Here is a 24987-nt window from a genome sequence, read left to right as displayed (position 1 = left end):
GTAATCTTATCAATTCTTGATTCACTTTATGGACTAAATGCACTTTTCTGATGAATGAATTTAACCTCTTTACCAAAGTCTTTCTATTTATCAATAGTAATGTATTTTACTTATTTTCTAATCTTTGCCTTAAATTTATTTATTGATTAATGATACCTGTTATGGTAGATGAAAATATTTTTGATACTGCATCCAAATTCTATTTTCATTCAATCTAATGTTTCATTATATTTTGTATTTAAAAGTTCACACTTCCTATGAATTGCTTAAATCCCTCTATCCTTTTCCTTTTATGAATTGTTATTATTGTCATGAATTTTGAGATAGTTATTTTTATAAGAACCTGCACCTTACTTATTTGTTGAATTGTTCTTATCATTCTATCCTCACTGACCCCACACTGAATTGTAACGCTTTTACCTTACTGCATTTATTCTTCACTTCTATATTACTTTCTCTCTTCTAATTTTTCCTACCCATGTTAGCTTGCTAGCTCCTCTAATATGAACATCACCTACTACCATTGAGACTTCTCTGCATGTTTGTAATAAGCTACTGTGGGGTATAACTTTTCTAAGATCTACTTGTGTTGTATACATATGGTGGGGCTGGTTACTAAATATGTAATAGGGTTGGTGTTTACTTTCGGGGATTGACTTTACAGGCTGTTATATTCCCTTGTCTGCCTGTCGATATCCCTCTGAGTCCTGTTCTGTTCTGGTATCTCGTTCAACCTAACTTATCACACTTACTGTTAAATTACCCTTCATGGTTAAAGGGCACATTATTATTAATACTTATTTACCATTGTTGGTATTTGCTCTCCTTTCTTGTATATTATTATTACAATGTTATTGTATTTCTTACCATTGTTGGTATCAGCATTATATCTAATGAACTTATAGTGGGTTGCTTGTTGCCTTGCCACTGCTTCTTGGGCAAACTGGCACTCTCTATTTTCTCCCTCTCCTCCTGGAGGTGGTTCCTGATCCTCACTCTCCTCTGGATTTTCTTCTTCTCTCTCCTCTCTTTTTCGCTCTTTCTTGGGGCGGGCATCCCCTTCGGGGTTATACCTCTCTTATAATATTTACTATACTACTATGACATCCATTAGGATTGCCTCCTGGAATGTCAACGGTATAAACCAAGCCCTAAAATGCAAGAAAATTATGGACTATCTTACACTAAAAAATTATGATATTCTGTTTCTACAGGAAACTCACCTAAATCCTAAGGATTGTTCCCTACTCAAGATCCCCGGTTTCCCAACACACATATTCTCTCCAGCACTTCATAAGAAAAGAGGAGTTTCCATCTTGCTCAAATCATCTCTTCAGGCCAGTATCCTTCATCAATCCTCTGATCTTGAAGGTCGGTGGATAGTTGCCACAGTGCTCATAGGGGATATTAGAATCTCTCTGCTTAATCTCTATGCACCAAATATTGATACTCCCTCTTTCATGTTAACACTGCGAGACACTCTATTAAATTTCTCTGAATATCCTTTGATAGTTGGCGGTGATTTTAACCTTCCATTGGATACCCTCATAGACAGAATGTCTCCATCCCCTTTCCGCATCCCTAAAATGTGGACTGAACTTCATAACATCATTACCGACCTAGGTTTATGTGATCCATGGAGACTTTTACATCCTGACGAGCGATCATTTACATTTCACTCCGCCCCTCATCGGTCATATTCAAGAATCGACTACTTTTTGATTTCCAAATCTCTTCTTCCTCAAATTCGTGCCTCTACCATACATCCTATCATACTATCCGATCATGCTCCTATTGGAATGCATATTGAAATACAGCATGTTTTTCCTAAACATGTGTGGCGCCTCAATACCTCGCTTCTTTCAGAACCCACTTTTCAGGACAAAATTCACAATTTCATCTCTGAATTCTTTACTAATAATATTCCCTCCTCTCCCTCCTTCAATACCGTCTGGGAGGCTTTTAAAGTAAGTCTCAGGGGGGAAGTGATCAGTTTTTCAGCATGGAAACGTAAATCGGACTCATCTAAACTCGACGTGTTGGAACAAGATATTTCCACTTTGGAAAAACAATACATTCATGACAAACTCCCTCAGGTTTTACCAGAACTCATCCAGAAAAGAATTGAATATAATTCTCTTTCCCGTCTGAAGGCTCAAAAGGATTTTGTCATTTCAAAATCCAGTATGTATTCCTCGGCTAACAAGGCTGGTCGCTCCCTAGCCAGATATCTGGCCAATCGTAAACAACGCTCGAGAGTTGCTGCCTTGAAAAAGGAGGATGGCACTTTAGTCACTGATGACGCTTCTATCTCCCAAATTTTTATCTCCTTCTATGAGAAGCTCTACTCCTCCTCTGCAGATATCTCCACTAAGCCTACTAATACCTTTCTCCAAGATATAGCACACCCTTCCTTATCTCAATCTCAGGCTTCTTGTCTAGGAGCACCCATTCTGGAATCAGAGATATTAATAGCTATTAACTCGCTCGCCTCTCATAAATCTCCAGGGCCGGATGGCTATCCAATCGAATTCTATAAGACTTTCTCTAGCGATCTAGTCCCGATGTTGAAACAACTTTATGATTATTTGTTCTCTTTCTCAAACGATCAAGGGAATTTTACTGAAGCACATATCATTGTTCTCCCCAAATCTGGGAGGGATGACACTAATGTAGCTAATACAGACCCATCTCACTGTTAAACACTGACTGTAAAATTTTGGCGAAAATCCTGGCTCTCCGGCTGGATAAAATTTTGGGTATCCTTATTCACCCGGATCAAGTAGGTTTCATGAGAAACCGTTTTATTGGAGACAACGCACGCACTTTTAATGCCATTCTTGACTTAGCTCACTCCTCCACCGATCCTCTGGTCGCAATATCCCTTGACGCTGAGAAAGCTTTCGACATGGTTGAATGGAGTCACCTATTTACTTCTCTATCCTGGTTTGGCTGTGGTTCGGACTTTATCGATTGGGTTTGTATTCTCTACACCAAACCTTCATCTAGATTAAGGATTAATGATTCCCTCTTCTCCTGTTCATCTTAATAGAGGCACACGCCAGGGCTGTCCCCTTTCACCGGTCCTCTTCAACCTAGCTCTTGAACCTCTCTTGTTAGCTATCTGTCAACACCCACATCTTCTAGGGATCCAGGTTGGTTCTATACAGGTTAAAACTTTGGCTTACGCTGATGACTTACTTATATTCCTTTCCAAACCAGCTTACTCTATCCCTATTTTACTTCAAGTGGTCTCCGATTTTTCCTCAGGTTCGGGCTACCGCATTTACTGGGATAAATCGGAGATCATGCCTCTTAATGATGTCACCTCTTTATCTGATTGCGGTCTGATCTCCTTTCGATGGGCAGACTCCTCCCTGAAATATCTTGGAACTCTCTTTCATCAGGATACTGATACAATGATGTCCATCAACTTATCAGCTATAACCACCAAAGTAGATAACCTCTTAAAAAGATGGTCTCCTCTGTCTGTGTCCTGGTGGGGGCGGATGGAAGCTATTAAAATGACCATCTCCCCGATTATCAATTACTATCTCTCCATGCTTCCTAGATTAGCCCCCAAAGCTTTTTACAAATCCATAGAGAGCAAACTATCAGCTTACCTTTGGAATAGAAAAACTCCTCGTATTTCAATGAAAATCCTCAAATCCTCCAAGGAAGATGGAGGAGTGGGTTTCCCTGATTTCTTTTTTATATCATATTGCAGCATTACTTCGCTATAGCTCTATATGGCTACAGGGCATGAATAAAGATAATGACCACGCTGCATGGGTTCACATTGAACAATATCTTTCAAACCCAATTCCCATATCTTGCTTACCATATATCTCTCCGTCCACTCTTCCTTCTAAATCTGTTACTATTTCCGCTACTCTTCAGGCTATACAACATTTTGATGCCTTCTCAAATTCTGATAGAAGACATACCCTGGCTGCTCCTCTGTGGTACAACTCCCTTTTCAATATAGGTAATCGTTTCATACATTGGCACTTATGGATTGATCAGGGTATATGGTCACTGGGTCAAGTAATGCACAAAGAAACTTTATTATCCTTCTCTCAGATTATGGATAAATTTAACTTACCCCCTTCAGAATGTTTCCACTGGCTTCAACTTTCTCATTGTCTGAAAAAATACTCCCCCTCTATTTTCACCTTCTCTCAAACATCCCATTTCATTACTCTATCTCAACAGGGCTTTCTTCTAGGCCACTCAACCTCTCTCTTCTTTAAAGAACTTAGATCGCACCTTTTCCCTAGATCCAACAGGGCTACCAACTCCTGGGTGAATTTTGTCTCTTGGCGCAGCTCAGACGAAGATTGGACACGATATTTCTGTAAAATTAATCACCCCACCACCTCTGCTAGCTTGACACAATCACTCTACTTTTTAACATATCATGTCTTCTGGACACCTCACAAATTGTTTCAAGCTGGGCTTAGGGACTCTAATCTTTGCTGGCACTGCACTGCGGAAATGGGCAACCTTCACCATATGATCTACGCTTGTCCTATTCTTACTTCATTCTGGACTAAAGTATGGGGATTTATTCGACGTATACTTCCTATCACATCTGACTTCACCTTTGACATTCTCCTCTTCAGGTCTCTAGCAGTGATTGACCCACTTACCCCTAATCAACAATCTCTCCTTAACATATTGATTGCCCTTACGATCCAAATGATCCTCCATAACTGGAAATCAGCAGATACCCTCAATATCGTATTTTGGTGGAATTCTGTTCTCATGACTCACTCATATGAAATCAAAGCAGTGGAGTTCTCTAACAGATCCCTGACCATATCTCGTATTTGGGAACCTATACAACATTTTTCTATATAACCGTTGACTTCACAGATGGCTTGATTCTGAACTATTGATCTTTACAGTTGATATTGAAATACTTATCAAGGATGTTGATGCCCGCCCTGCTTTCTTTCTCTCTATCTCTTTGATCTTTTTCTTTCTCTCCAATCATCTGATTAACCCACTTCAAATAACCTGATCTCTTCCTCTCTCCTATTTACTCCTCCTCTCCAGGATTAGGATGCGCTTGGCATTGAGATATCATGGTACCTTATTATTGTTGAGACACTTTACTTCACTCATCTTTATATGGCTCTAGAGTGTACTAAGGCATTATTTTTATTAGTGCATATTTATATTTCTCAATGTATTCCTTACCGAATATTTTTATGTTCTATTGTATTTTTGAAAATCATTAAACATATTTGAACTCTAAAAATAAACGGCCATGAATACCCAATCTCCAAAACCATAAAAATACTGGGTATCACTCTAGATACTCACTTAACCATGACTGACCACACAAACCTGCTGGTGAAGAAATGCTTTTACATGCTGTGGAAGCTAAGAATTATTTTAAAAATACTTTGACACAACATCCTTTAGATTACTGGTACAGTCGCTGATCCTATCTACCCTGGATTACTGCAACATCGCCTACCTGGGTATCCCCAAGAAACAGAACAAAAATTAAGATTAGTGCAAACACTGAAGTTCGCTTGATCTTTGGACTGAGAAAAAAGACCACATTAGCCCCTATTACAAAAAATTGCACTGGCTTCCAGTGGAGGCACGAATATTGTTCAAATTTGCATGTATCTGTTTCAAACAAGTCTAGCACCTGCAAAATCACTTCACTCTACACAACCCCACACGAACAACCAGAAACAAAAACATTTTTGCATACCCAAAGATCACAGGCTGCAAATACAAATTCTTCCTAGACAGAACCTTCATGTTCCAAGCAAACAGACAGCAATCTTGGCTGAGAAACCACATACCGTATTTTCACGTAGATAACGCGCACCCGTGTAAAACGCGCACACGGGTATAGCGTGCGGGAAACCGAAATATATGTAAAAAAAATTTTGTATACCGCACACACCCGTATACCGTGCATGCTGCCCGACTCTCCCGTCGCCGCCTGACTCTCCTTTCGCCCGCCCCGACTCTCCTCTCCCCCTTGAAGTCCTGTCTCTACCCTGAAAGCCTGATGCCCCCCTGACGTCCGATTCACCCCCCCCCCCCGCAGGACCGCTCGCACCCCCACCCCGAAGGACCGCTCGCACGCACCCGCACCCCCACCCAGAAGGACTGCTCGCACCCCCACAGCCTCCCGACCCCCCCATCATGTAGAAGCTCCTACCGGTGTCCTGCTGCTTCCTCTTGGCGGTCCTGCCCTTTCTCTGACATCAAGCCCTCTTGCCCCGCCGACTCCACGACACGATCGGGGCAAAAGGGAGCCCAAGCCCTCTTGCCCCGCCGACTCCCCAACTCCCCAACAATATCGGGCCAGGAGGGAGCCCAAGCCCTCCTGGTTCTGGCGACCCCCCTGCTAGTTGTTCGGGCCAGGAGGGAGCCCAAACCCTCCTGGCCACGGCGACCCCCCTACCCCCACCCCGCACTACATTACGGGCAGGAGGTATCCCAGGCCCTCCTGCCCTCGACGCAAACCCCCCTCCCCCCGACTGCCCCCCCCCAAGAACCTCTGACCGCCCCCCCAGCCGACCCGTGACCCCCCTGGCCGACCCCCACGACACCCCCATCCCCCTTCCCCGTACCTTTGTGTAGTTGGCCGGACAGATGGGAGCCAAACCCGCCTGTCCGGCAGGCAGCCAATGACGGAATGAGGCCGGATTGGTCCATCCGTCCCAAAGCTCTGCCTACTGGTGAGGCCTAAGGCGCCTGGGCCAATCAGAATAGGCCCGGGAGCCTTAGGTCCCTCCTGGGGGCGGGGCCTGAGGCACATGGGCCCAACCCGACCATGTGCCCAAGGCCCCGCCCCCAGGAGGGACCTAAGGCTCCCGGGCCTATTCTGATTGGCCCAGGCGCCTTAGGCCCCAGCAGTAGGCGGAGCTTTGGGACGGATGGGCCAATCCAGCCTCATTCCGTCGTTGGCTGCCTGCCGGACAGGCGGGTTTGGCTCCCATTTAACCCATCTTTTTCCTCTCATTTATTCTTTCCCCAGGTTCTCCAATTTATTATGTAACTTCTTTCTTCATGCATTCTGTAATTCGCTGTTTGTCCAGCCTTCTTTCTATATGAACCGCCTAGAAGTCATTTTGACTATGGCGGTATAGAAAAATAAAGTTGTTATTATTATTATTATTATTATAATTGTATCTAAAATATAGTTGTTAATTATTTTAAGATGTTTACTTTTGTATTTATATTTGTTTGTTATACATGATAATTTTACATTCATCTATTTGTATATTTATATATACAGTATGGGGCTCATAATATAAAAAGTGTAAAAAGTGGCCTAAATCAGTACTTGGATGATCTTAAAGCCAGATCGTCCAAGTACCGATAATCAAAGCTGGTTTTAGATGTATCTAAAACGAGCTTAGGCCTTTCCCTTCCCTCTAAACACATAGAGCGAAAAGAGGCGTTTTTAGAGGGGAAAGGGCGGGAGGTGGGCCGACCTAGACAGTCGTACAGCAGGTATAACCAAAAGTTTGAACAGGTTGCCTAGTCAGCACTTATACGTTTTGACTTAGCCCAAGTCAAAACAGGTATAAGTGCCGAAAAGGGGCCGCTGAGCTGATCGCGGCTGCCGCAATCAGCTCAGTGGCCCCATCAACCTGCCCACCCCCCACCGCAATGATTACGGCACAATAGATGCCTCATCTCCCCTGCTGTGATCCTCCCCCTGAAGTGCCACGGTTCGGGGGGGGGGGGGGGTTCACCATCGTGGCAGGAGATAGCCAATCTCTCCTGCCGAGACGCGACCCCCCACCCCCTGATCTGATCAGGGCAGGAGGAAGCCCAATCCCTCCTGCCCATGATGAACCCCCTGATTGGATACGGGCAGGAGGGAGCCCAACCCCGGAAATGATGTGGCCAGAAAAAAAAGTATCTTTATTTTATCAGCCTTTTAGTTAAAAGACAGGTTTTAAGAACTAATTGTTAGAGCTTAAAAACAAACAGCTTAAAAAAGAAAAAAAGATATCTACAGCTGCCTTTTTTTTTCTTTCCTGTTTTTTTTAAAGAGACACTTCAGTAGGAAACCTTAGTTAATGTTTGTGGGAAGGGTAACACCCCTATTGTCATGGTGACAACTGATAAGCTGGTTAATCATAAAGGTTCTTGCAGTCCCTGATAAAGCTAAGGGGGGGAGGGGAAGGAGTGTTTAAAGCCAACTGATATTGTCATATTGACGTATGCCTTAGCTCTTTAACAAGCAGAACCCCCACACACACTGTCCCTATTTGTCCATGTTAAAAGACAAAGTTTTAAGACATATTTTTTATTTAGAGTGAGGTGAAGTTCAGAAGGAGCCAAGGTTAAGACCTGGTTAATATTTGTGGCATTGTAACAGTCTTATTGTCATGGTGACAACTGATAAAGCAAGGGATGTTTAAACATGAAAAAAAAACAAAAACCTGTCTGAACATGTCTTGCCCCCTGGTGTTGTCATAGTGGCATAGGCCTTAGCTTTTTAACAAGCTGACCCCCCCCCCCCCCCCCACTGTACCTAACTATCCATATTAAAAGACAGAGTTTTAAGACATATTTTTTAAATTTAGAGCGAAGTTAACAGAGCTGACTGGAACAGGGTACAGATGAAGGAATCTTTATTGAAGCATATTTATTATGATCCAAATGCGGCAGGCAGCTATGGAGGCATTAACCCTCTACTTCAAGCAGCTAAAAAGAGCAATATTACAGTCCGAAGATGTGGTGGAATGGGTCACCAGGCAAAACGCATACAATTTACCTGCTAGAATCCATTTTAAAAGAAATAAAACAATTGTGGCAGGGCAATGGGGCCCTGTGAAAGATTTGGATGAGAAGTACAAAAGTCACGTCTCTCTGCAGATATGTTTAAATCATGTTTATTCAACACCACAAGAATCAATACAACTCACAGGTAGAACAGATTTTGCAGAATACAAATCCAATCCCCAAACCCCACCCCCACCCCCAAGGGCAGCAGCAGCGGCAATCATCCCAAAAGTAAAAATCAGTAATAAAGTAGAAAGATACAAGTTACTTATTCCATACTTGGTTTTGAATATAAGGAGTAAAAGTTAAACTGAATGGCCGCCAACATGTACTAAACAATCGGCCTGCTTTAGAAAACAAATCTACAATATCTTTGCGTTCTAATAACATTTGCTGTAACATCAATGTTCTCCACTGGGGAATAGAAGGAGGTTGGGGTGACAGCCACTGCAGCAAGATGCATTTCCTGCCTAACAGCACTGTTTTTCGAAGGAAGGCCGCACAACCAGGTCTAGGCGGATGAAAGCGAAGTTGTAGTGTAAAGAGGAAACTCGGATGCATCCTCTAAGAACAACCCCAAAGCTGTGCCACAGCTGATACCAATTGTATCCAAAAAGCAGACACCAAGGGACAGGTCCAGAACATATGTCCAAAAGATGCCACTGGGTAGGCACATTTACCACAGTTATGTCCCACATTTATCCCCATCACATGAGCTCTCTTGGGCGGGTAAAAAGCACGCAATAAGAAGTTGTAATTTCGCTCCCGTTCTACAGATGACAGAGTAGAAGCAATCCCCAAATGGAGACCCTTACGGAGCATATCCTCAAATATGGGTATGTGGAGATCAGCTGACCACTTCTGAGCCAAAATAGTAAAGTCCAATTCGCCAGATAGTTCTTGCAAAAACTTATGATAGAATTTCAACGGTATCAACTCCTGAGCTGTAAGACAAAGAGCCTCTTGTAAACTGGTCTGCACCTCTTCTCGTACCACCGCCGGAGTCAAGGTTTGCAAATAATGTTGAAGTTGTCGATAGGCAAACCAATCAACAGGGGACTGGGAGACCCGAGTGTTGCACAGTCTGGGACACATACTGAAGGCCCACATTAGACCAGCGCCGAAATACCACAGAGTCCAGGCCAGGTAAAAAGTCTCTATTTCCAGCAATAGGGAGATAAGGCGGCAAAGAAGGCAAATAGAATGTTGGGCATGATAAAGAAAGGAATCTCAAGTAGATCGGAGAAAGTTATAATGCGGCTTTATAGGGCAATGGTCAGACCCCACTTGGAATACTGCGTCCAACATTGGTCTCCCTACCTAAAGAAAGATATAAAACTGCTGGAGAGGGTGCAGAGACGAGCGACTAAACTGGTGAAGGGTATGGAGAAACTGGAATATGAGGATCGACTTAAAACACTGGGATTGTTCTCCCTTGAGAAGAGGAGACTGCGTGGGGATATGATCGAGACCTTCAAAATACTGAAAGGAATCGACAAAATAGAGCAGAGATTATTTACATTGTCCAATTTGACACGGACAAGAGGACATGAAATGAAGCTAAGGGGGGACAAGTTCAGGACTAATATCAGGAAGTTCTGCTTCACACAGAGAGTGGTTGACATCTGGAATACTCTCCCAGGGGAGATTATTGCGGAATCGACAGTCCTAGGCTTCAAAAGCAAACTAGATGCATATCTCCTTGAGAGAGGCATATAAAGATATGGTTGGCTATAAAATAATTGAAACGTGGTTTTCTCACAAAAAAAGAATATACATTTCTCACTCCCCAATGTTTTAAAGTACCCATATTTTATTTGTTACCAAAGATTCATAAAAATACTCAATGTCCTCCAGGTAGGCCGATTGTTTCGGCCCGGGATTCTTTACTAGAAAGAACAAGTAAATACATTGATAAACAACTTCAATGTTTCCTTAAAACGATCAAATCATATTTACAGGATACCACCCAGTTTCTGAATAAACTGAATGAGTTTGTATCTGAAATTTCTACAAATTATATATTGGCTACTTTTGACGTTTGCTCATTATATACAAGTATTCCGCAAGAAGAAGCTCTATCAGTACTTATAGCCTTATGGAATTCTCAACCTCTCCATAATACTATGCACACCAATTTTTTGAGAGATCTATGTGCAATAGCGCTGAAAAATAATTATTTTATTTTTAATGGTGAGTTTTTTAAACAACTTACAGGGATAGCGATGGGTGCGTCGTTTGCGCCAACAATAGCCAATCTTTATATGTCCTGGTTTGAAGAAGCTTTTATCTATACATTGCCTGAGTTCCGACATGTTTCCAAATGGTGGCGCTTTATAGATGATATTTTTGTCATCTGGTCGGGTACTTTACAACAGCTTTTTGAATTTGCTGAAAAAATAAACCAATGTCATCAATCTATCAAATTTACTATGTCATATAGTAACGAGAGTATTAGTTTTTTAGATGTTCTTATTCAGAAGAAAAATAACGGTCTGGAGACTTCTATTCATCATAAAAAAACTGATAGAAACACGTTATTAAAATTTGACAGTATGCACCCAGCTCATTTAAAAACCAGTATTCCTTTTGCACAATTTCTTAGATATAGAAGGATTTGCAATACTAAAGAAAGATTTATACAAGAAGCAAAAATATTGGAACATAGATTGATATCAAGAGATTATCCAGCCACTATAGTTAAGAAAGCTAAAAAACGAGCTTTATATAATCCTAGAGAAACATTATTGGACTACAAGAAATCTCAAGTTGAAGAAACAATTATTCCCTGTGTGATTAAACAAACTCGTATGTCTCCACAAATTATTAGGAGATATAAAAGACATCTTCCTCTTCTTAAAACCTTACCTTGTTTTGAGAATAAACGATTTATTTTTTCTCAATCGAGAAATAAAAATTTGAGTGACTGGCTTTGTCATACTGCTAAGGAAAAATTTATAGATGAAGACCCTAGTACCACACTGGGTCATAGGCCATGTGGCCATTGTTCAAATTGTAATATAATGGCTGAGGTCTCTGACTTTGTTAATCCTTCTGACGGGAAAAACTACAGTTTACATCATACATCTTCATGTCAATCTACAAATATTATTTATGTAATTCAATGTCCATGCGACCTATTGTATATAGGTCAGACATCACGGGCCTTAACCGTCAGAATAACTGAACATAAAAAGTTGTCTCAACACTCGAAAATTAACAGCGCCTCTAGTAGCCCATTGCATTCAGTGTAATCATAGATTTGAAAACTTGAAATGTTGGGTGATTGAAAAATTGCCCTTGACTCAAAGAAGAGGAGATATTAGAAGAATATTGTGGCAGAAGGAACAACGATGGATCAACAGGTTACAGACTGTGGAACCATTGGGTCTGAATACAACTTATGAGTGGCAACCGTTTCTTTGAACCAGTAGATGTTTTTTTATCAATGACAGTTGACAGGGTGGTCTGTATAATTGCCGATGTTTGGCCTATCACGCATCACGTTCCGTGATGACGTCATGACGCCCAGTTCGTTTTTTATTCGAACTGGGCGCGTCTCACAGTCCTAACTCCATTTTGAGAAGAGCCAGCTTTATTTCCAACGGATTGCAAGAAATAAGGAGACACCTGAAGATGGCATATATCCCCTGAAGTAGCCGGTTTAGGCGAAACAGAAAGTCTTTTCTGTCGGGATTAGAAGCTGAAAGCCTCTCTGGAATCTTCATCTTTTCAGATGAGTGTATTTCTTCCTTAATTGCGATTTTTTGCATTCTGTGCCTCCGAAAACTCTTGCACAAATGAAACGGAGCTGTAGCCTTCATCACTAATTTAGTTAAGCTTGGGGTTCTTATCACGAATCTTTGACATACTCACAGTTGCTATATATATATATAAAAAAAGTGTTTGAAAAAAAGTGACTATGAATGAATGAAAATCCTATTTATATAAATGTATACGGAGTTTTTTTATAAACCCGTGATGATGTGTTGAGGGCTGGGTACTTGTGTAGTCCCAACCTCTCACAATTGAGGTTTATTTTTTTCCGTGTTATTGTTATGATTATTATTATTTTGATTTTCTATATGTTCTAAGTGACGTCAATGCTTCTGTTGGATGCAGCTTGAATGAGTCCCTGCTAATAACTATATTCTACAATACGTATAGAATCCACATATATTGACTATTACGATTGTATCCCAGAAAATTGCTGGCTATAAAATAAGCCAGGTGTATACCTGGCAGGGCCTCCGCGTGTGCGGATCGCCGGACTTGATGGACCGAAGGTCTGATCCGGAGATGGCGCTTCTTATGTTCTTATGTTCCAGGGGAGATTTTCAACAGTCGACACAGCTTCCTCCAAGCTTTACGCATGGCCGGTAAAAATGGGTGTGAAGGCAACAATGGCAGTTCTGGTAAGTGGAGAGCATGTAAGAGATAACTAAAATGATAAGGTTTAAAGGTAAAACATTCAAGCTCAGGTAATGAAAACCAAGTAGTATTACAAAACCAATCATGAATATGACGCAATTGACATGCAAGATTAAATCTAGAAACACACAGAAGACCCAACCTCCCCTGGGCAGTCGGTAGCATCAATTTGGACAAAGAAATACTAGCCCGTTTACCCTGCCATAGATATGCTGAAAGATGTGACCTATGGCGTGATAAATGTTGGGCAGTTAACATAATGGGAAGCATTTGTAGGATATAAAGCCATTGGGGTAGTATCATCATATTATATAGAGCAATACGGCCAAAAAGAGAAAGAGGATACTTTCTCCAGTTAGCGAGAGACAGCTCAGTACGACGAAGCAAGGGCAATACATTAGCATTATAAAGGCCATTCAAATTTTGAGGTATAACCACCCCTAAATAAATCAATTGAGACGGTGCCCACTGTAGAGGGAAGTCTCCCTGCCAGGAGTGTCGCACCTCAAGCAAGGTCGGAAGCACCAATGATTTCTGCCTATTTAGGACCAAACCTGAGTAAAGATGAAACTCATCAAGGAGTTCTAATGCTCGAAACAGTGAGCGGTGTTGGTTACCCAAAGTAAGCAAGAGGTCGTCTGCAAACGCTAGCACCCGCAGTTGGGAAGAACCCTCCGGCAGGCCCGTTATCTCATCCCTCTGAAGCGTGCGTAAGAATGGGTCTAAATACAAAAGAAAAAGAAGGGGTGATAATGGACAACCCTGTCTTGTCCCCCTACCCACAGAAAAAGAGGGGACTTTATACCATTAACCAACACAGCTGCGGTCGGTCCCGAGTAAAGTGCTTGTATCGATGCCAAATAGCTTGTGGGAAACCCTATATAGTGCAATACGCGAAACAGGTAATACCAATGAACCTTATCAAAGGCTTTCGCTGCATCCAACCCCACAAGAAGACCGGGATATTGTGTTTGTTGAGCTCGAGAAAAAGCGAGTAAAACCCGGCGAACATTTAGTACGGAGTGTCGAGTCCGAACAAAGCCCACCTGTTCAGGCACGATAACAGTGGGTAATAAAGTGGCTAGCCTATCAACCAAGATACGAGCAAATATTTTAGTATCAACGTTCAGCAGTGATATCGGCCGGTAAGAGTCCATGTCTGTGGGCGGCTTGGAGGGCTTCGGTATTAAAGTAATCAGAGTCTCTCTGCAGATGTACTAAGTCTGTATACCAGGGCTACCTCAGCTAATCTGGAGTTACCAGGATCACTTGACCTGGGAGCATTTGGACCCACCGAAGAACTCTACCTATCATTGGCCACAGGGGGAACACATACAGGAACTCCTCTATAGGCCAGGCCTAGAGCTTCCAGCCTGGAGCTTCCAAGCTCATGCCTTCGGCTGAAGAAACGTGTCACCTTTCTGTTGTATGCTGAGGCCATATGTCGGATGCCCCCAGCACCTGACTGCAGTTGAAAGCTCTCTGACAGAGAAACCATTCCCCGGGATCCAAAGTCTGCCAACTTAGGAAGTCCGCCTGCACATTCTCCACCCCAGCTATGTAAGCCACCAAGATAGTCAAGAGATTGGCTTCCGGCCACCGAAGGTGAGTTTTCAGGATCAGCGATGCATTCCTGTTGCCTCCTTGTCTGTTTATATAGGCTACTGCAGTTGCGTTGTCTGAGAAGAATCGGACTTCGCTTCCTTCTAGGGTACTGCCCAGGGATCTCAGAGCTAACCTTATTGCTCTCAGCTCCAAGTGATTTATTAACCACTTCATCTGAGATAGGAACTACTGCCCTTGTAGCGGACATCCCTCACAATGAGGCATCTGTCATCAAGACTGTCCACTGGGAGATGCATAGTGGCATATCTCTATACAAGGACTATGGCTTCAGCCACCAACCCAGACTGCTCCTTGCTTGACCATGGCAGCAAGAGGTCCAGGGCATTCACATGCAAAGACCACCTTTAAACTAGAAGGTGGGGGTGGTGTATGTATGGAGGTTACTTCCGGTGGCCATCCACAGCAAAAGACAAAATTTGATGATGATAATAAAGAAAACAACAATATTAGCAATTCACTTTCTAGCGATGCAACAGGAAATGAGCTGAAATTAAAAACTATACAAAAATGAGATTGTTGAGGAATAGTAGCTGGAAGCAATGACCACAAACGCCTGCAGTCTAAGCAATAAAGTTCATGATCTGCAAGCCCTGATGTTAGAGGGAGACCTGGAAATTGTTGCTATCACAGAGACGTGGTTCAGTGACTCCCATGCATCCATGCCGGGATGCAAACATACCGGGATATAATCTTTTTAGGAAGGACAGAGATGGTCAAAGAGGTGGAGGAGTAGCTCTCTATGTAAAGATAGATATCCATGCGACTGAAATGCAGGGGACCTGGGGATATGGATCGCTTTGAAAAGACAAATGAAACTTCTAATTATGTGGGCATAGTCTACAGACCTCTGACTCAATTGCAGCAAATTGATAAAGATCTGATTGCAGATATCCAAAAGTTTGGAAAGAAAGAGGAGGTGCTGCTGTTGGGTGACTTCAATCTGCCCGATGCGAACTGGAATATTCCGTCTGCGGAATCGGAAAGAAGTAGGGAGATTGAGGATGCCTTTAAAGAAGCTCTGCTCAGACAAATGGTGATGGAAACCATGGAAAAAGCGACACTCTGTCCATTTGTGAGGACCAGATCCAGTATCTCTAATGTTCGAGTGGGTGCCCACTTGGGAAATAGTGATAATCAAATGGTTTGGTTTGATATAACAGCTAAAGAGGAGGGCGGCCACACAAAACTCAAAGTTCTAGATTTCAAACGTACGGACTTTAGTAAAATGGGAGCATACCTCAACAAAGAGCTGTTAGGATGGGACGACATAAGGGAAGTGGAAAAACAGTGATCTAAGCTGAAAGGAGCAATAAAAATGGCTACTGACCTTGATGTGAGGAAAAAATTTTAAAACGAGAAAAAGGAAACCAAAATGGTTCTCTAAAATTGTTGTGGAGAAAATAAAGGCAAAAGGGCTGGCATTTGTGAAATATAAAAATACCTATGAAGAGGAGTACAGAAAGGACTACTGGGTGAAACTGAAAGAAGCCAAGAGAGATATGTCTGTTGAAAGCGCAAGTGGAAGAGCAAATGGCTAGGAATGTAAAAAAGAGAGAAAATTTTTTTCAGATATATTAGAAGAAAAATGGAATTGAGCGACTAAAAGAGGATATGTATCGATATGTGGCGAGTGATGAGGAAAAAGCAAACATGTTAAACAAATATTTCTGTGTTCATGGAAGAAGATCCTGGAGAAGAACCGAGATTGTCTGACAAAGTTACACACGAGAATGGAGTAGATACCGTGTCATTCACGGAAGAAAGTGTTTATGAATAACTTGAAAAATTGAAGGTGGACAAAGTGATCCATCCCAGGATATTGAGGGAGCTAAGAGATGGGAGTGGTTCCTGGGGATTGGAGAAGAGCAGATGTGGTCCCTATTCACAAAAGTGGTCGCAGAGATGAAGCGGGAAACTACAGGCCAGTATACCTAACTTTGGTTATTGGAAAATAATAGAAGCATTGCTGAAAGAAAGGATAGTGAAATTCCTAGAATCAAATGGATCCTATGCAACATGGTTTTACAAAAGGTAAATCGTGCCAGAAGAATCTGATTGAATTCTTTGATTGGGTGACTGGAGAATTGGATCAAGGGCATATGCTAGATGCAATTTACTTAGATTTCAGCAAAGCCTTTGACACGGTTCCTCATAGAAGGCTCTTGAACAAACTTAGCGGGTTGAAGTTATGACCCAAAGTGGTGAACTGGATTAGAAATTGGTTGATGGATAGATGCCAGAGGGAGGTTAATGGAATTCGTTCATAAGAGGGAAAGGTGAGTAGTGGAATCCCTCAGGGATCGGTGCTGGGGCTGATGTATGTTTGTGAGCGACATTGCCGAAGGGCTAGAAGGAAAATTTGTCCACCGAGGAGGGAGTGGAAAACTTGAAAAAGGATCTGCAAAAGGATCTGGCAACTAAAATTCAATGCAAAGAAGTGCAGATTAGAAATCAGAAGGAGCCGTATGTGCTGGGAGGTGAGAGGCTAATATGCATGGATGGGGAGAGGGACCTTGGGGTGATAGTGTCTAAAGATTTAAAGGTGAAGAAACAGTGTGACAAGGCGGTGGCTGTTGCCAGAAGGATGCTACACTGTATAGAGAGAGGCATGACCAGTATAAGAAAGACGGTGTTGATGCCCCTGTACAGGTCGATGGTGAGGCCCCACTTGGAGTATTGTGTTCAATTTTGGAGACTGAATCTGGCAAAGGACATTAAAAGACTTGAAGCGGTCCAGAGGAAGGCGATGAAAATAGTAGGGACTGGAAGCCCTGAATATGTATACCCTAGAGGAAAGAAGGGACAGGGGAGAAATGATTCAGAAATTAAAATACTTCAAAGGCCCCTTTATTAACATTGTGTCAATAGATTGGTTTTACAGCATATGCGTATGCAGATGACTTCCAAATCATACATCCCGTCGATTTATCTAATAGCAATGAACTCTTTGCTATAAATTTGAAACTTAATCGCATTAATGATTGGTTAAAAACAAATATGTTATCTCTTAGTATTCCTAAAACCAATAGTCTCTTCTTTCCATGGAAAAATAATATTCAAATTACATCTCCAATATGTATTATCCCAGGACAAGCAGGCAGGTATTCTCACTAGTGGGTGATGTCATCCGACAGAGCCCCGATACGGACGTCTCACAAGCATGTCTTAAGAAACTCAGAAGTTTCGAGATGCCCGCACCGCGCATGCGCCAGTGCCTTCCCGCCCGATGGTCCGGGCGTGTCTCCTCAGTTCTTTTTCTTCCGCGGAGCTGAGAAGTTTACTTCAATTCTGCGTCAATTGAACCCGTTTTTTCGCCTTCTGCATCGCCGCGGTTTGAGTTCTTTTGCTCTTGCCGTGCGTTTGTTTCTTTCTTTGATTTCTTTTCATAAAAAAAAAAAAAAAAATTTTCCGTCGGCCGCGTGGCTTGGGCCCCGCGCCTTCGACCTTGCGGCGGAGCTTTTCCGGCCTATGTCCTGGCCGATCACCGGTTTTAAAAAGTGTAGCAAGTGCCAGCGCACGATTTCGCTCACGGACCCACATCGATGCTGCCTGCAGTGTCTGGGTCTGGACCACCTTCCAAAATCGTGCCGGCCTTGCTCCACTTCCAAGTTTCCAAGTTTATTAGTTTTTAATATCCCGATCATAAAACAAATATCTGACCGGTTAATCAATAAAATTTAAAAGAGAGAAAAAATTAGAAAGAAATAATAGTAAGCTGCACAAAAGTAAATGAAGTGAACGTAAATGACGTAAACTGACAAACTGGAAAGTGAGGATAAATGGGGAGGATAAAGCGCGTGCGTTTAAACGCCGCTGTTTGTTATGGGAGTCAATGTTCAAGATGGAAGCTGTGTTGGATCCTTCGACTTCGACATCGACTGTGCTTCGACTCCGTCAGCGAAGCCCTCTGCCTCTCCTGCGGCTTCGGGCTTTCTGAAACTGGCCTTCATTTACTCCGGTTATCGGCCCTCGACCTCGGCGCCCTTCCTCCGTCTCCCTTGGAACAGGTACCGACCCCCACAGTTCCACGGTGGTGCTCAAAGTGTCGAAGGCTGGCAAGCAAAAGCACTCGGCACCGAAAAGCGCGCGGAGTACCGTGCGGAAGGGCCCCCTTTTGGTGCGGGATCCCTCCATATCGGCTTCGTCTTGAGGTTCCATTTTGGAGGCCTCAGTTTGTGGAACTCAATGACCACCATGGGACCCCGGCTGATTGCCACGATCCAGAGTGACCTCCCAGTTCCGATTCGAGGGGCGGGCCGCCCCCTCCTCCTCCTCCGCGACGCACGACCTCGTTGCTCGGTGAGGAGGAGCGGCGGTCGATGGCCGGTCCCTCGAGGAAGGCCTACCTTTAGCGAAATGCCTCCCTTGGAGCCGATCCCCTCGAGGAAGGCCTCCCTTAGTGACTTGCCTCCTTTGGAGCCTATTACCCCTCCCCATGACATGGTGTGGCATCCACCCTCGGGGCCTCCCAGCCCTGGGCATAGCAAGAAACAGGACGAGTTCTTCCGAACCCCCTATCAAGCCTGGGCGTCGTCGCGGGAGGAGGCGTCGATCTTCCGCCCCTCCAATCCACGGCCTCGAGTCCTATCTGCTCTTTGGAGGCTTCTGGGGATCAGTATTCTCACCGGCGGTCTCGATCCCCCTCCAGGCATCGAGAGGGGCATCGATCCAGGCACTCTTCGAGGCATTCCTCTCGGCACCTCGACCGTCTCTCCTCAAAGAAATTGCCCTCGTATGGGGTACTCTGCTTCGGCTGGGTCTCCTCCTCTGGGTCCGGAAGTTCGAGGACCCCGATGTTTTTCTGTCACCCTGCTGATCGCATGGCCTCTGTAGAGCCCGAGGCCTCGTCGTCTTCCAGTCCTTCTCGACGACCGGCGCTGGCGGACCAACTGTCTTTTTCCTCGTTTCTAAGACAAATGGCGGATGACCTGGACATTACCCTCGATTCTGGTTCTCGATACTCCAAGGAGTACCTCGATACCATGCACTTGCCTTCATCCCCCAGCGAGTCCCTGCGCCTGACTCTGCATAAGCTCCTCGACCAGACCTTCATGAGATGTTTTGAGTCTCCTTACTCTATCCCTGCGGTCCCCTGGGAAAATTGGCATTGCTCGGTCCCGCACGGTGCATCATAAGGGCTTCGAGGGTCCTCAAACTTTCGTATCAGTCCCTTCTGGTCGAATCCTCTCTCAAGCGGTCTCATCCAGCCCAGGTGTAAGCTTCGGTTGCCCTCCGGGCCCGCGAGGGCAGAACCATGGATAAGTTTGGACGACGCATCTATCAGAATTCTACTGATGGCGTCCGAGTTCTGAATTATAATTTCCACTTTGCCACTTTTTTGGAATTCTTTCTTCCTGTACTCTCGGAAGTTTACGCCCTAATCGAGTCCCAGGCTCGTTTTGAGTTAGAGAGAGGTAGTTGCATTCGCTGTCCCAGCTTCGTCTGTTCAGTTGATGCAATCTTCCTATGATGCCTTCGAGCTCTCGGCCCGGGCTGCTGCCTGCTCTGTGGCGATGCGCCGTTTGGCCTGGCTGCATTACCATTGACATGGACCCCGAATCTTCAGGACCCGACTGGCAAACGTTCTGTGTGCTGGGGCGGACCTTTTTTGACGAATCCATCGAGACGATCACGAAGAAATTGTCTGATCATGAAAGTCCTTTCAGTCCAATTCTCTCGGCTGAAGCCTAAGGCTCAGCAGTCTCGACCCTCTCGACCGCCCTTGATTTATCAACGGCGTTATCAACCGAGGCAAGCTCCACCTGCGAGGCAACCAGCGAAGCGGCAGCCTCCTCCGAAAAGCTCAGCAAAAGCCTCAGCCGTTCTACTGTCCCCAAGGCTCCTCATCCTTTTTGACTGTCTCTTGGAGAGCGTAACCAACCTCGTTCTACCTCCTCCTGTTTTTCCCATCGGGGGGCACCTCCATCACTTTTATCATCGCTGGGAGGCTGTCACCACCACCTATGGGTCCTTACTTCTATCAGGGAAGGGTACTCTCTTCAATTCATCGGGTACCTCCGGACACCCTCCAAGTAGAGTATCCTTCCAACTTGACTCAGACCGCCCTTCTTCTTCAGGAAGCTCATGCTTTGCTCGGCTTCGTGCCGTCGAGCCGGTCCCTGTGGACCAGCACAACCGGGGGTTTTACTCCCCGGTACTTCCTTGTCCGAAGAAGACGGGCGACCTGCGACCTCAGGGTCCTCAACAAGTTCTTGGTCAAAGAGAGATTTCGCATGCTGACCCTAGCTTCTCTCTATCCCCTCCTCGAGCAGAACGATTGGTTATGCTTTCTAGATCTCAAGGAGGCCTACACTCACATTCCCATTCATCCGGCCTCTCGCAAGTTCCTCAGATTTTGGGTGGGACATCTACATCTGCAGTACCGAGTGCTTCTGTTCGGCCTGTCCTCGTCTCCCAGAGTCTTCACGAAGTGTCTGGTGGTGGTGGCTGCTGCACTCCGGTCCCGGGGTCTTCAGGTATTTCCCTACCTCGACGACTGGCTCATCAAGGCCCCCTCAGCTCCAGAAGTCATCTCGGCGACCCTGGCCACTATTTACTTCCTGCAGAGTTTGGGCTTCGAGATCAACTTCCCCAAATCTCATCTACAGCCTACCCAGTCTCTCCCCTTCATCGGGGCGGTTCTGGACACCATTCAGCTCAGAGCATTCCTTCCCTCCTCAGCGCCTGAATGCTTTTCTTCACCTCTGCCAGTCGGTGTCTTCTCGCCAGTCCATATCGGCGAGACACATGATGGTTCTCCCGGGCCACATGGCCTCTACAGTTCATGTGACGCCTTTTGCCAGACTTCACCTCAGAATTCCTCAGTGGACCCTGGCTTCTCAATGGTCTCAGGTGTCAGATCAGTTGACTCGGCACATCATAGTCACTCCTGCTCTTCGGCAGTCTCTACTTTGGTGGATGACCTCTTCGAATCTATCCAGAGGTTTGCTGTTTCACACTCCTCCCCACCAGAAGGTTCTCACGACGGATTCATCGACCTATGCCTGGGGAGCTCATCTGGATGGTCTTCGCACTCAGGGATTCTGGACCAGTGCGGACCGACTCCATCAAATCAATCTTCTGGAGACTCAGCTGCCATCTTCATGCTCTTCAAGCGTTTCAACATCTGCTTCACGACATGGTGGTCCTCATTCGCACAGACAATCAGGTCGCCATGTATTATGTCACAAGCAGGGGGGCCACGGGCTCGGCCTCCCTCTGCCAGGAAGCTCTCAGAGTCTGGGATTGGGCGGTTCGCCACAATGCCTTCCTGAAAGCTGTCTACTCATTTCAGGGGAGAGACAATGTCTTGGCAGACAACCTGAGTCGTCTTCTCCAGCCTCATGAATGGACACTCCATTCCAAGCCCCTTCATCAGTATTTACTCATTGGGGGACGCCTCAGATCGACCGCTTTGCGGCTCCCCACAACTTCAAGCTGCCTCAATTCTGCTCCAGGATCTATACTTCTCATCGTCTCGAGGCAGATGCCTTTCTGCTGGATTGGGGGAATCGCTTTCTGTATGCGTTTCCTCCTTTTCCTCTCATTCAAAAGACTCTGGTCAAGCTGAAGTCCGACCATGCCACCATGATTCTGATAGCTCCTCGGTGGCCCAGACAACCTTGGTTCTCCCTTCTACTTCAACTCAGCAGCAGGGATCTCTACTTCACCCCAACCTGCAGTCTCTCCACCTGACAGCTTGGTTCCTCTCAACGTAACTCCTCACCAGTTTTCCCAGGCGGTGAGGGATGTCTTGGAGGCTTCCAGGAAGCCTGCTACTCGTCAATGCTACTCCCAAAAATGGACTAGATTTTCTTCATGGTGTGTTTCCAACTCTAAGGAGCCTCAGCGAGCCTCCCTATCCTCTGTTTTGGACTATCTTCTACACCTGTCTCAGTCTGGTCTCAAGTTTACATCTATACGAGTCCACCTGAGTGCTATTGCGGCTTTCCATCAGCCTCTACAAGGGAAACCTCTCTCTGCTCATCCTGTGGTTTCCAGGTTTATGAAAGGACTTTTCCATGTCAATCCCCCTCTCAAACCTCCTCCAGTGGTTTGGGATCTCAATGTTGTCCTTTCTCAGCTTATGAAACCTCCTTTTGAGCCTCTCAGCAAGGCTCCGCTAAAGTTTCTCACTTGGAAAGTGGTTTTTCTAGTAGCCCTCACGTCTGCTCGCAGGGTCAGTGAGCTTCAGGCCTTAGTGGCGGATCCACCTTTCACAGTATTCCATCATGACAAGGTGGTTCTCCGCACTCATCCCAAATTCCTGCCTAAGGTGGTCTCTGAATTTCATCTCAACCAATCCATTGTACTTCCAGTGTTTTTTCCAAGGCCTCATTCTCATCCTGGAGAATCAGCTCTTCATACTCTGGACTGTAAGCGTGCTTTGGCTTTCTACTTGGATCGCACCAAGCCACACAGAACTGCTCCTCAACTTTTCGTCTCCTTTGATCCAAACAAATTGGGACGACCTGTATCTAAGCGCACCATCTCCAATTGGATGGCGGCTTGTATCTCTTTCTGCTATGCCCAGGCTGGATTGCCCCTTCCCTGTAAGGTCACAGCCCATGAGGTCAGAGCAATGGCAGCCTCGGTAGCCTTCCTCAGATCGACACCGATTGAGGAGATTTGTAAGGCTGCCACTTGGTCCTCGGTTCATACATTCACCTCTCATTATTGTCTGGATACCTTCTCCAGAAGGGATGGACAGTTTGGCCAAACAGTGTTACAAAATTTATTCTCCTAAGTTGCCAACTCTCCCACCATCCCATTGAGGTTAGCTTGGAGGTCACCCACTAGTGAGAATACCTGCCTGCTTGTCCTGGGATAAAGCAATGTTACTTACCGTAACAGTTGTTATCCAGGGACAGCAGGCAGCTATTCTCACGTCCCACCCACCTCCCCTGGGTTGGCTTCTCTGCTAGCTACCTGAACTGAGGAGACACGCCCGGACCATCGGGCGGGAAGGCACTGGCGCATGCGCGGTGCGGGCATCTCGAAACTTCTGAGTTTCTTCAAGCAAGACATGCTTGTGAGACGTCCGTATCGGGGCTCTGTCGGATGACATCACCCACTAGTGAGAATAGCTGCCTGCTGTCTCTGGATAACAATTGTTACGGTAAGTAACATTGCTTTAATAACATTCCAATCAAATCTGTCGACATGGTTAAAATTTTAAGTGTAAATACAGACAACCTACTCAACTTTCGTTCATAAATAGGTACTGTGGTAAAAGCTTCTTTTACAGACTTAGAATGATCAGATCTTTGGCAAAAATCCTGGAACCATCATCAATTAATATTTTAATTCATTCACTTATCTCAAAAATAGATTATTGTAACTCCTTATATCAGGGAATCTGTCAGAAAGACATTAAGCACCAACAATTAATACAAAATATTACTATCAAAGTGATTACAAACTCTGGAAAATACGAACACGTTACCCCTCTTCTATAAAAAATCCCACTGGCTTCTATAAAAAATCCCACTGGCATTCCTTTTCTATTCAAATATTCTAGGGTGGGAGGGAGGGAAGGCGGTGGTGAGATTGGTGGCTTTAACTTGTAACAGTTGATCGTATTTGTGACATGCATACATTGTATTTGATTACTGTTGACTGACAACTTTAATAAAAAAGATTTCAATGTAAAGAGCATAAACACTGGTTACTGTTAACATGAGAGGCATGTTGGCATTTTTTCAGTATTTTTTCCATTGCTTGCATTATTTGGTATTCTCTATGTCATCAGTATATTTTTGGTTAGATTCTGTCATAGCTATAGACACTGGTGGTTCACACACCCATGTTTCTCTCATGGATTGATTTCACTTATGTATTGGTCTAATTAATTAATTAATTAATTTTCCACTTGTGTAGATACTTTGCTTGTTCTATCTTATTTGACACTCTTATGTACTAATCATCTTGGTACATATTACTGTTCACTTCTTTTTCACAGGTCTCCCACATATCTTGAAATCATGCAGTGGTTCTTTTTTCTATCTGCATACACTTGCATAATTTTATTTTGAATGGCCCTTTGTACCATAAAATTCTATTTTAATAGGTTTGCCTTTTGCCCTCTCTCATAAGACACCATATCACTCCTTTCACACACTTGTACAGTTACTCCATATCTCCACCCCTTAT

At 44.4% G+C, this 24987-nt stretch overlaps 1 protein-coding gene across 4 annotated transcripts in view; it reads right to left on the bottom strand.

The window, feature by feature from the left end:
* The window catches only part of TRADD (TNFRSF1A associated via death domain), a 293800-nt gene that overhangs the window by 15341 nt on the left and 253472 nt on the right, over positions 1–24987 (bottom strand). The window contains exons 6-7 of one of the 4 annotated variants that reach the window (XR_004539248.1): positions 13017–13190; positions 11057–11169 (exon numbers count right to left, since the gene is read on the bottom strand). The exons of 2 other annotated variants lie outside the window; for them this stretch is intronic. The gene's annotated coding sequence lies outside the window, so the exon portion shown is untranslated. Of the gene's footprint in view, positions 1–11056; positions 11170–13016; positions 13191–24987 lie in introns of those variants that run through there. One more of the 4 variants, XR_004539247.1, reaches the window with a different exon arrangement.

This window comes from Geotrypetes seraphini, chromosome 4 (genome assembly GCF_902459505.1).
Source record: "Geotrypetes seraphini chromosome 4, aGeoSer1.1, whole genome shotgun sequence".
In the NCBI taxonomy this organism is placed as follows: domain Eukaryota; kingdom Metazoa; phylum Chordata; class Amphibia; order Gymnophiona; family Dermophiidae; genus Geotrypetes; species Geotrypetes seraphini.
Note: the sequence above shows the minus strand (reverse complement) of the source record. Positions and strands in the feature narration are given on the sequence as shown.